This window comes from Rhinopithecus roxellana, chromosome 8 (genome assembly GCF_007565055.1).
Source record: "Rhinopithecus roxellana isolate Shanxi Qingling chromosome 8, ASM756505v1, whole genome shotgun sequence".
In the NCBI taxonomy this organism is placed as follows: Eukaryota; Metazoa; Chordata; class Mammalia; order Primates; family Cercopithecidae; genus Rhinopithecus; species Rhinopithecus roxellana.
In genome coordinates this window covers 65,056,596-65,066,722 of record NC_044556.1, presented here as the reverse complement: position 1 = coordinate 65,066,722, position 10,127 = coordinate 65,056,596, and the positions used below count along the sequence as shown (strand labels likewise).

Here is a 10,127-nt window from a genome sequence, read left to right as displayed (position 1 = left end):
ACAAGTACTCATGTGTATCCCGTAAATATGTAAAATATTTTGTATCGATTAAAAAATAGTAATAGCATTACCTCTTTCTTTCCAATTTCATACTTCCGATTTTTTCCTTTTTGCTAATTGCATTGACTGGTACCTCCTGCACAGTATGAAATGATGATAGTGGGTATCCCTGTCATGTTTCTGACATTGAAGGCAATGATCTCAGTTTTGGGGCAAAATACTGAAAAAGTTTTATCTCAACATTTTAAGGATCTGTCTTTTCCTATCATACTGAGTTTTGTTTTCTTTTAAGTCAATAATGGTTGCTGACTTTTGCCAAATGCTTTTCAGCATTTATAGACAGGATCAATAGTTTATCTTCTAAAAACTATTAATCCGATGAATTATATTAAAAGATTTCCTAGGGCCGGGTGTGGTGGCTCACGCCTGTAATCCCAGCACTTTGGGAGGCTGAGGCGGGCAGATCACCTGAGGTCAGGAGTCTGACCTGGCCGACATGGTGAAACCCCGTCTCTACTAAGAATAACAAAATTAGCTGAGTGCAGAGGCACACGCCTGTAATCCCACCTACTCGGGAGGCTGAGGCAGGAGAATCACTTGAACCCAGAGGTGGAGGTCGCAGTGAGCCGAGACTATGCCGTTGCTCTCCAGCCTGGGCAAAAAAGACCATCCCCCCATCAAAAAAAAAAAAAAAAAAAAAAAAAAGATTTCCTAAACCATTTTTGCCATCCTGAACAAAATCTTACTTGGCCATAATATTACTTTAATATTTTTATGGATTATATTCTCCAATATTTTATTCAGGATTATTGCATTGACATTTAAAAGTGGATTTGATCTTTAGTTTTACTTGTTTCTTTTTTTAAAGAAGAAAGTTTTTGTTAACACAAGTTTTTCTTAATTCACATTTCAATTTTAATATTAAATAGTCCAAGATTTTTATTTATGAACACTTTATTCCAGTTTAGTCCTCTTAAATTCATTTGCTTGCTGTTCATTTATATTTAACATGTAAAAACTATGAATTACCAGCTATTTTTTTAAAATGGTAACTAACTGCACTGGAAAATGAAAATTTATAAAATTGTATCATTAGAGCAGAGTTTAAAAAACCAAAAGATAAGGATTTGTTTAAAAATCTTTTATCATTAGGGCATTACACCTTTTTCAGAACAAGGGTAATTTGCAGAAATTATACAAGGTAACTTTTTATCAAATATCAATATGTAGCAAAGTTTTATTTACCTGAAATGTTATTTCACTGGTAAAAACTATCTCCAGTTACAAAAAAAAAAAAATCAGAAACCTTATTAAATTTAACCTGCTTTTATAAATGTCCTAAGAAGTCTTAAGCTAAACATATTTTAAGTAGAAAAATGATAATTTAAAAATAGTTCGTCATACTGTTTCTGTGGTTTATGTACACATATTAACTGATCTCTTTGATAGTAAATATGACTAGAAGTTCATCACATTAAGCACTGTAAAATAAAAGTGAGAGCTAATCATCTTCTAGCAAAAATACTTTGTATGCAACAATTGCAAATGTTAAAGCTGTTATTTAGTGGTCGATTATTGCCTGCTATGAAATATTAAACAATGTATATTTACTGGATTGTTTTTCAGTTTGCAGCTGCCCTCTGAGATCCCAAACAAGGGGTTCCCATAAATAAAAGCTGCAGTGCAATTCACTTAGTGGTTAGTTTCAGGCCAACCCTCCCCTGGTCATTATACTCATTCTTCTCCACTGCCCCCAAACTCTGCAGTGGCACCATATTATTAAAAACAATAAGTACCTGGGGTTTATGCTTCAGAACAAGACATTATTTGAGTAATTTCAAATGATATACAGTTCCTTCATGTAAAAAAGATGTTTTGTGGTCGCAATTGCTTCAAAAAGTAATTATATTCAAATGACCTGACATATCAGGCCTTAGCAATTATAAACCATGATTTTGACACATGGCAATTTTTAAGTTAGGCAAATGTTAAGTGCTAAAAGATGTGAACAGCTGTTCTGCTTAAGTTAGAGTGCTGCAAAACTCAGGTAATGACTATTTTTTCAGTTAACATAACTAGTCCATGGTACAGCATACTAAATCACAAAGTACAAATCCAAGGAAGATAGTATCTTTACGAAGTTATGAACTTTGGCAATACGAAGTTATGAACTTTGGCAAATCAACACAGTACTTTTTTTTTTTTTTTCTTTTTTCTTTTTTTTTTTAGACGTAGTAGTGTCTCTCTGTTGCCCAGGCTGGAGTGCAGTGGCGGGATCTCGGCTCACTGCAAGCTCCGCCTCCCACATTCACACCATTCTCCTGCCTCAGCCTCCCGAATAGCTGGGACTACAGGCGTCTGCTACCACGCCCGGCTAATTTTTTTGTATGTTTGGTGGAGACGGGGTTTCACCGTATTAGCCAGGATGGTCTGGATCTCCTGACCTCGTGATCCGCCCGTCTCGGCCTCCCAAAGTGCTGGAATTACAGGCGTGAGCCACCGCACCCGGCCTACAGTACTCTTTAATATATGAAACCATACTTTTGACTTGGCGCAATGGCTCATGCCTGTAATCCTAGCACTTTGGGAGGCCGGGGTGGACAGATTACCTGAGGCCAGGAGTTCGAGACAAGCCTGGCTGACATGGCGAAACTTCGTATCTACTGAAAATATAAGAATTAGCCAGGAGTGGTGGTGCGTGCCTGTACTCCCAGCTATTTGGGAGGCTGAGGCACAAGAATCGCTTGAACCCGGGATGGGGAGGTTGCAGTGAGCTGAATGCTCCACTGCATTCCAACTTGGGTGACAGAGCAAGACATTGTTTCAAAACGAAACGAAACAAAACACAAAACCATACTTTTGTTGGAGTCATGTGTTACTTTAGTGATAATTTTCACTCCGAAAATATTTAAGTACCAAATCAAAACACTGGTTTTTAATGGTGGTTTATAGCAGAGCAAGTTATTTTACACAAAATATAGTTTAAAACTACACAATTTCTCCTTTTGAGTGAGTTCCCTTGTGCAAGCTGTTGAAGTGTACAGCAGCAGGGTAATGGGCATCTATAGGAAGTAACTCTGCTCTGTTCTGGGGTTGGTCCAAAGGCAGCTGGAGTTCCAGCGTATGAAAAGCTTTAAAATACTACCTTAAGGAGATTTAATATCAATACCAATTTCCAAGGACTTCTTGTTAATTTTTCACATAAATAATGGCACCCTCAAAATCAGATAGTAATTTCAAACAACATTAATTTCAGATGATCCCTTCTATTTAGAAGACTTTGTTTTCATCAAAAGTCACATAGTCTTATACCAGTTTATCAAAAAAAAAAAAAAACTACCTAAAATATAGTTGTAATTTTAAAATGACAAATAAATATATAGTCGGCTTGGAGAGACCTGGGGTACCCGATGTTGTCTACCAACTTTCATAATCCTGCCTCTGCAAATGCTGCTGCTGCCATTGTTTCCTCCTGCTGAGGCTGTCAATTCTTCAATCTCTGCTTTTTTTTTTTTTTTTTTTTTTTTTTGAGACAGAGTTTCACTCTTGTCACCCAGGCTGGAGTGCAATGGCACAATCTCAGCTTACTACAGGCTCTGCCTCTCAGATTCAAGCCATTCTCCTGCCTCAGCCTCCTGAGTAGCTGGGATTGCAGGTGCCCACCACCATGTCCAGCTAATTTTTGCATTTTCTGGTGGAGACGGTTTCACCATGTTGGCTAGGCTGGTCTCAAACTCCTGACCTAAGGTTATCTGCCTGCCTTGGCTTTCCAAAGTGCTGGAATTACACGCGTGAGTCACCGCGCCCAGCCCAATCTCAGCATTTAATGTGTGCATTACCCATTCCACTGCTTCTTCACCTTTACTGGCACTTGAGGATATTGTACTTGCTGTCAGTCCTTCAAGGTAACTGCTGAGACTAACCGCTTTCACAGTGATTATGGCTTCTTGAGTCAAAATAGTTCCTTCTGGGTCCTGAAGATATGGCTTTTAAATGTCTCTCATCTACTGAAACCACATTTGTAAATGAAATATTAGTAGATTTAAGTTCCATTGCTTTCTCTACAGGATCAACAGAATGTTCTTGCACATATGTTTTGGTTCCTGCTGCACCAATAAAGACTTCGCAATAGACAGCAGTCCCCACTCTGTGCTGAGAAGTCTGTGGCTGTGCAACTTTCCAGAGGGATCTATATGTCTGTCCAACACATTAACTCCAGCCACACCTGGGTTCATAGGGTCTGGGTATTTCTACATCACAACTGTTGTAACAGTTTCCCATGAGTGGTCAAAGACGTGCTCCGAAGTCCAGATCTTCATGGTGCTGGTGGCCTGAGCAATGTCTGGTGGCACCAGGGAACAATGAGGCGCAGAGTTTACACCTGCCCTGGCTCACCTCCAGCACTCCAGCCAGCCCGCAGAACACAGGTGCCCTCGGGCCCAACGCGAGGGACCTCCTGACACGCAGCCCAGTTATGTCTGTCTCATAAAGAGAATATGGAGGTTTTGTAATGTAAATGTTGAGTTAACGGGTGCAGCACACCAACATGGCACATGTACACATATGTAACAAACCTGCACGTTGTGCACATGTACCCTAGAACTTAAAGTATAATAAAAATAAAATAAAATAAAATAGACTATATCCAATAAAAGAAGAGAATATGGAGGTTTTGATATACGAGTGCTGAGAAGGGAACAGTGTGGTCCCTTTAAATGATAGGGAAGGCGGAAAGGGAAGTGCTGGGTAGAGAAAGGCGGGTCCCTGGCTAGGGCTCCACCTCCACTGCGCTCCAGCCTGGGCGACAGAGCAAAACTCCATCTCAAAAAAAAAAAAAAAAAAAAAAAACCATTGGAATTATTTGCCCTTTAATGCCTTTATCAAATTCATCTGTAACACTGTCTGGTCTTGTTGCCTTGATAGGGGTGTAACTCTTTGAAAGTTTTCTCTATTTCTTCTATGAAAATCAGACTGTTTAGATTTTCCAACTCTTCTGGAGTCACTTTTGATAAATGTGGTGAATTTCTAGAAAGTTATTCATTTCTATCCAGGTTTTAAAATTCATTTACATAGATTTCAGCCATCTTAAAGGGTTCTTCTAATGTGGTTATTTCCCGTTTATCATTTGGTATTTCGTGTATCTCCACTGGCTGTGTTTTTTTGTCAAAGTTTCCTGTGCTATTTCTCAATGGTGAATGTTATGTGCCAAATTTTCTGGAAGTTGGAATTCTAAACCAATGTCTAGATACAGACCCAGGTATATTTTAAAAGTTAGCTTATGATAAAAGTGACATTTTAAGTCAGCTGAAGAAATTTACCAAATTGTGTTAAGAGAAATAACTATTAATATATATTTGGGGAAAAAATAGACTCCATACCTAATAGCACTCACTGAAATAAACTCCAAATAAATTTAAAAGTTATTCCTGAAATGTATGTGAGAAGAAAACATAGTAGGGTATTTTTCTAACTTTGGAACAAGGAAATCATTTCTAAACAAGGCAGAAAAAAAAAGCCATAAAAATAATTGCAGATCAGATCAATTAAAGTTTCAAAGCAGTAAAAGACATCATATGTAAAGATACATTACAGGGAGAAAACTTTGCAAGATATTTAGAAAGCGAATAGTTAATAATCTAGCATACATTGAATTCTTACAAATTAATAAGGAAATGCCAAATAGCCTATTTAAAAAATGGACAAAGGATGGAAAGGAAAATTTATAGCACACATACAGTTTTGCTATTACAAAGAATAAATAATATATAAACAGAGAATAAATAAAAGGATATCCAATTTACCGTCATCTGAAAAGTGCAAATTAGAACAAGTGTACCAATTTTGCCTATCAGAATGGTATCAACTAAAATAATTGAAAATATTAAATTTTTCAGCAGAAACAGACAGGAAATACAAAATATGGGAGTGAATCTGAAAGATCACTTTAGAAAAATGTATATACCCCTTCATTCAGCAATTACTCCATTCTAAAGAAATACTTACACAGCTTCACAAAGATGTATACAAGAACATTCATTATTGGTTATATAGAGAACTGGTCAAACAATACATATTATATGCATAATATGAAATACTGGTTGTCATCATAAGAAGGAGCTAGAGCTGACTACAGTGATGTGCAAAGCTCTGAAGACCTATTCTTAAATGAAAAGACAGGTTGAGTAATGATCTATATATTATTATCACATATGTAAAACAAATAGCAAAACTGTATGTGTGGTGTATAGTGTATATGTATAAATGCATTTTTTAAAAAGACCAAAGGATGTTATCTTAGTCCGTTTAGACTGCTATAACAAAATACCTCAGGCTAGGTAATTTAAAAGCAATAGAAATTTGTTGCTCACAGTTCCAGGCTGGGAAGTCCAAGATCAAGGAACCAAAGTGTTACGGGATTTCTCTGATCAGAAACCTCTGTGGCCATGACACCTTTGCCCAAGTTCTTGTCCTGCGTCCAGACAAGTGAAGGGGGAAGAAAAGTTTTATTTAAGGATAGAACAGCTCAGAAGAGTGGGTAGCTCCTCTCTGTAGGCAGGTCATCCTGTTGAGTGTTCAGCTCTCAGTAGAGAGGAGGTCCTGGAGAGAGTGGTTCCTCCCTGCAAGCAAGTCATGCAGATGTTTCTGCAGGTCTCTGAAGCTCTCAGCAGACAGAGTAGCTCCTCTTTGCTAGCAGGTCATCTCTGCAGCTCTCAGTGGAGAGGGTACTCCTGTCTGCAGCTGATCAGCCTGTCTCTCTGCACTCTTCGTCCTCGGGCCATCCTCTGCCCTACTCTGGCTGAGCCCAGGGCTTTTATGACCTCAGAGGGGAGGAAGTGTGTGCTGACTGGTCCGTGGGCGGCCATGAACGGGCTGGAGGAGGCACCCAAGCCCCACTCTGGTGGGAGAAACCGGCAGCCCAGTCCCCAGCCTTCAGGCCCTCCACGGCCTGAGGGCGGGGCCTTACTGGAACCGTCACCCCTTCTGTCTAGGGCTCTTGTCTGCCTCCTGCTGCCATTCATGGCCCCAGGGCTTGGCTCCAACCCGACTCCGAGATTGGAGAGGGTGCTGGGGGCCAAGAGAAGCCAGACAGTGGGAGCAGACACCCCTGAGCCTGCAGAGACGGGGGCAAAGGGGGCCTTCCTGGGGTGCCCAAGGGCTCCCAAGGGTGCAGGCTGCAGAGATCCCCAGGTCCTGCACTTGGGAGGGCAGCAGCAGCTGCACCTGGGAGCTTCCGCCCCGCCAACTTGGAAGGGACAGGGCTCCTGCTGTCCCCTGCTCCTGTCGACTTCCTGAAGCCAGAGGCCCAGGTCTGCAGCCGCACCTGAGAGGGCAGATCCTACCTGTCCCCAGCTCCCCCCAAGAGCACAGGGAGGCTCGGATCCACAGTTGCAGTTTGGGCTGCTGTAGCCCCGGTCAGGGCTCCTGCCTGCTCTATACAGCAGGAGGCCTGGGTCTGCAGCTGTGGTTTGGGCAGCTGCAGCAGCAGGAGGTGCTCCCATCCCAACTCAGAAGGGGCGGGGCTCCCACTAGCTTCATGAAATGTGGGGCCCCAGCTGCACTTCCCTGCTGCAGCCGGCATGATAGCAGCAGCCACTGCCTTAAAAAGGATTCAGTGTCTGTGAGGGCCTGTTCCTCATGAGTAGCACCATCTTGCTGTGTCTTCACAGAAGGGGCAAACAGGTTCCCTCAAGTCTTTTTTATAAGGGCACTAGTCCCATCTCCCAAAGGCCTTATCTTCTAATACCATTACCTTGGTGATTAGGTTTCAACATATTAATTTTGGGGTATACAAACATTTAGACCATAGCAGATGTTTGGCAAAATGTTGACATTCTCCCCTCTAGGTAGGTAAGGCAGTGTGGGAGGAATGAAGATATTCACATTTCTGTATATATATTTCTTGCACTTTATATTATTTGAATAATTTACAGTAAGAATACATTAAATATGACTAGTATCATTTTTTTAAAGGCAGTAAATATAAACAAAAAATACAAGTGATGGCATGAAGCTGCCAACAGGGTTGTTGGGCCTCTGACTCCAGTTCCTCTGCCATACTACTTGACAAAAGACAACTAGAGAGGATATAAATATATATACAGGGCAGGTTTGGTGAGGACCAATTACATATGACCCATTGTCATTCAACCAGGAGACACTTCCATGTTTCAGTGAAACACTTTGTAGTACAAAACAGGTCCTTCAGTAAGAAACAAATATATTTAAATCCACTCTGTCTATATCTCACATACATATGCACACAAAGACACATATTCATTTATTCCTCAGGTGTTTGTTGACTATGGACCTAATTATAATGCTGTCATAAGTGTGAAGTGGTAACACTTTCTCATCACCCTGCATAGGTAAAAATATGCATTTGATCAAACTTGCTGGGTCACCATGCCACGTTAATACAGCATGGGTCTGCTGCTATTGGTGATGTTGGATGATTTTAGAAAATTTCAGTTGAGCTGTTCTTCCTCACCCCACACCCACCTCAGGCTTCAACTGCTTATGCAGAGCTGACGGAAGCAGGTGTTAGGGTGAGAGAGAGTTTAGGAAGGATCTATACAAAGGTACGTGTAGTATAGCCATCCCACTTTAGCTGTAGAAAAGAACTAGTCTAGATCAATGTTTATGAATTCATTTTTTGGGAGGTAATGGGTTGCCACTAAAAGGAAATAGAACATAGGGTCAACAGATTTTACAGGGGTATTTGTAGCTTCTATAGAAAGGGCAGGGGAAGTGACATCAAAAAAAGGCAAAAATTAAGAGCAGCTTGAAAAGCAGGATCTGAGAAAATGGCAGCAGAGGTTGGGTCAGTTACCTCAAGTTAAAAGAAAAGAAACTAGTTTAAGAAAATGTGGGTGCATGATCCAAAGAAAAGATAATAAAGCACCTCAGGGTTGAGGTGGGAGCCAAACAAAGACTTTTGCAGGCCTTAAGCACTGAAAAAGATTAGGAGGTGCTCCAACATTCTTCCCATATGCAATTCCTAATAAAAAGTAATAATAATGCAAAACCTAGTAAAATATAGAAATCAGCAAAGCTTTAACAAATATTTTGAAAAATATATTGCCTTACTTTTTCTAGTATATCAAGCATTTTCTCAGGCTACCTTCTGGGTCATCTGTAAGATTAGCTTCAACTGTGAGGCTGAGGCTGGGTACCAGCCTGAGAAGACTCTTGTCCTCAGGAACAAGAACACTGGGAGTCCACCTAGCTGGCTTGAGGCCTAAAGAAGGGAACTTATCTTAAAGGATGGTAAAACTATACTGGGCCACTTAAGGTAGGGGTGGGATAGGTATTGGGTAATTTTGGAGAACAAACATGAAGAAGCCGAGAGAACAGTTCGTGAGAACTATTCTGTTCACTTGTGGAAATATGAAGTGGCCATAACCAAAGGGAATCTCAAATCTGCCATGAAAGGTGCTGAGATCGCCTCTCCATAACTATGAAAGAGGTTAAATAAGTCATCTCTAATGAGGGACGTCATCTGGTTCCAAAATCTGTGCTTTATATCTCCATTGCCTGCCTTTAATTGCTTTCTTCTGCAGGTCTTCAGGGGGCTCCAAGACCAGCAGGCATATAAGCAAAATGGAACAGAGGCACTAGAATCAACTTTCCTGTGTTAGTAAGCTCAGTAGCATCCTCATACCTTGTGACTTTCCAACAGCTGCTGCCCTGTCCTCAGAGCCTCTGCCCAGCATGGACTGGGGCACTCAGAATGGTATCCCTTGATATAATGCATATACAGTGGCACTATCAACTCCTCGTGCCTAAACATTTCTCAGTTTTCAGAGTCTCAAAACTATTTCCACAGTATTGAACTCCCAGTTTTCTAAAACCCAACATGTTTCTTTCTTGATCACGAATCATCTTTACAGAAGACAGCATCCTGGCTTGAATCCAGGGCTAAAAACCATTGAAGTCAAATTAAAACATACTTTTATGATGACAAATTTGTTAAAGTTAATAATTCAACTCACTGCTTGCTTGTATTTGTAATTTCAAAAAATTACTTTTGGGGCTTTAAAATTCATTACTCTCACATAAGTTGTATTTTAATGGAATTGATCTGATGAATTTTAGCTCTGAAGCAAGCCACATCTTTGCACTGGGAC

The 10,127-nt window shown here is 40.5% G+C and overlaps 1 pseudogene; it reads right to left on the bottom strand.

Moving 5' to 3' along the window:
* Window positions 1–3,427: 3,427 nt before the first annotated feature.
* On the bottom strand, window positions 3,428–4,319 carry LOC104666101 (annotated as a pseudogene).
* Window positions 4,320–10,127: the final 5,808 nt, after the last annotated feature.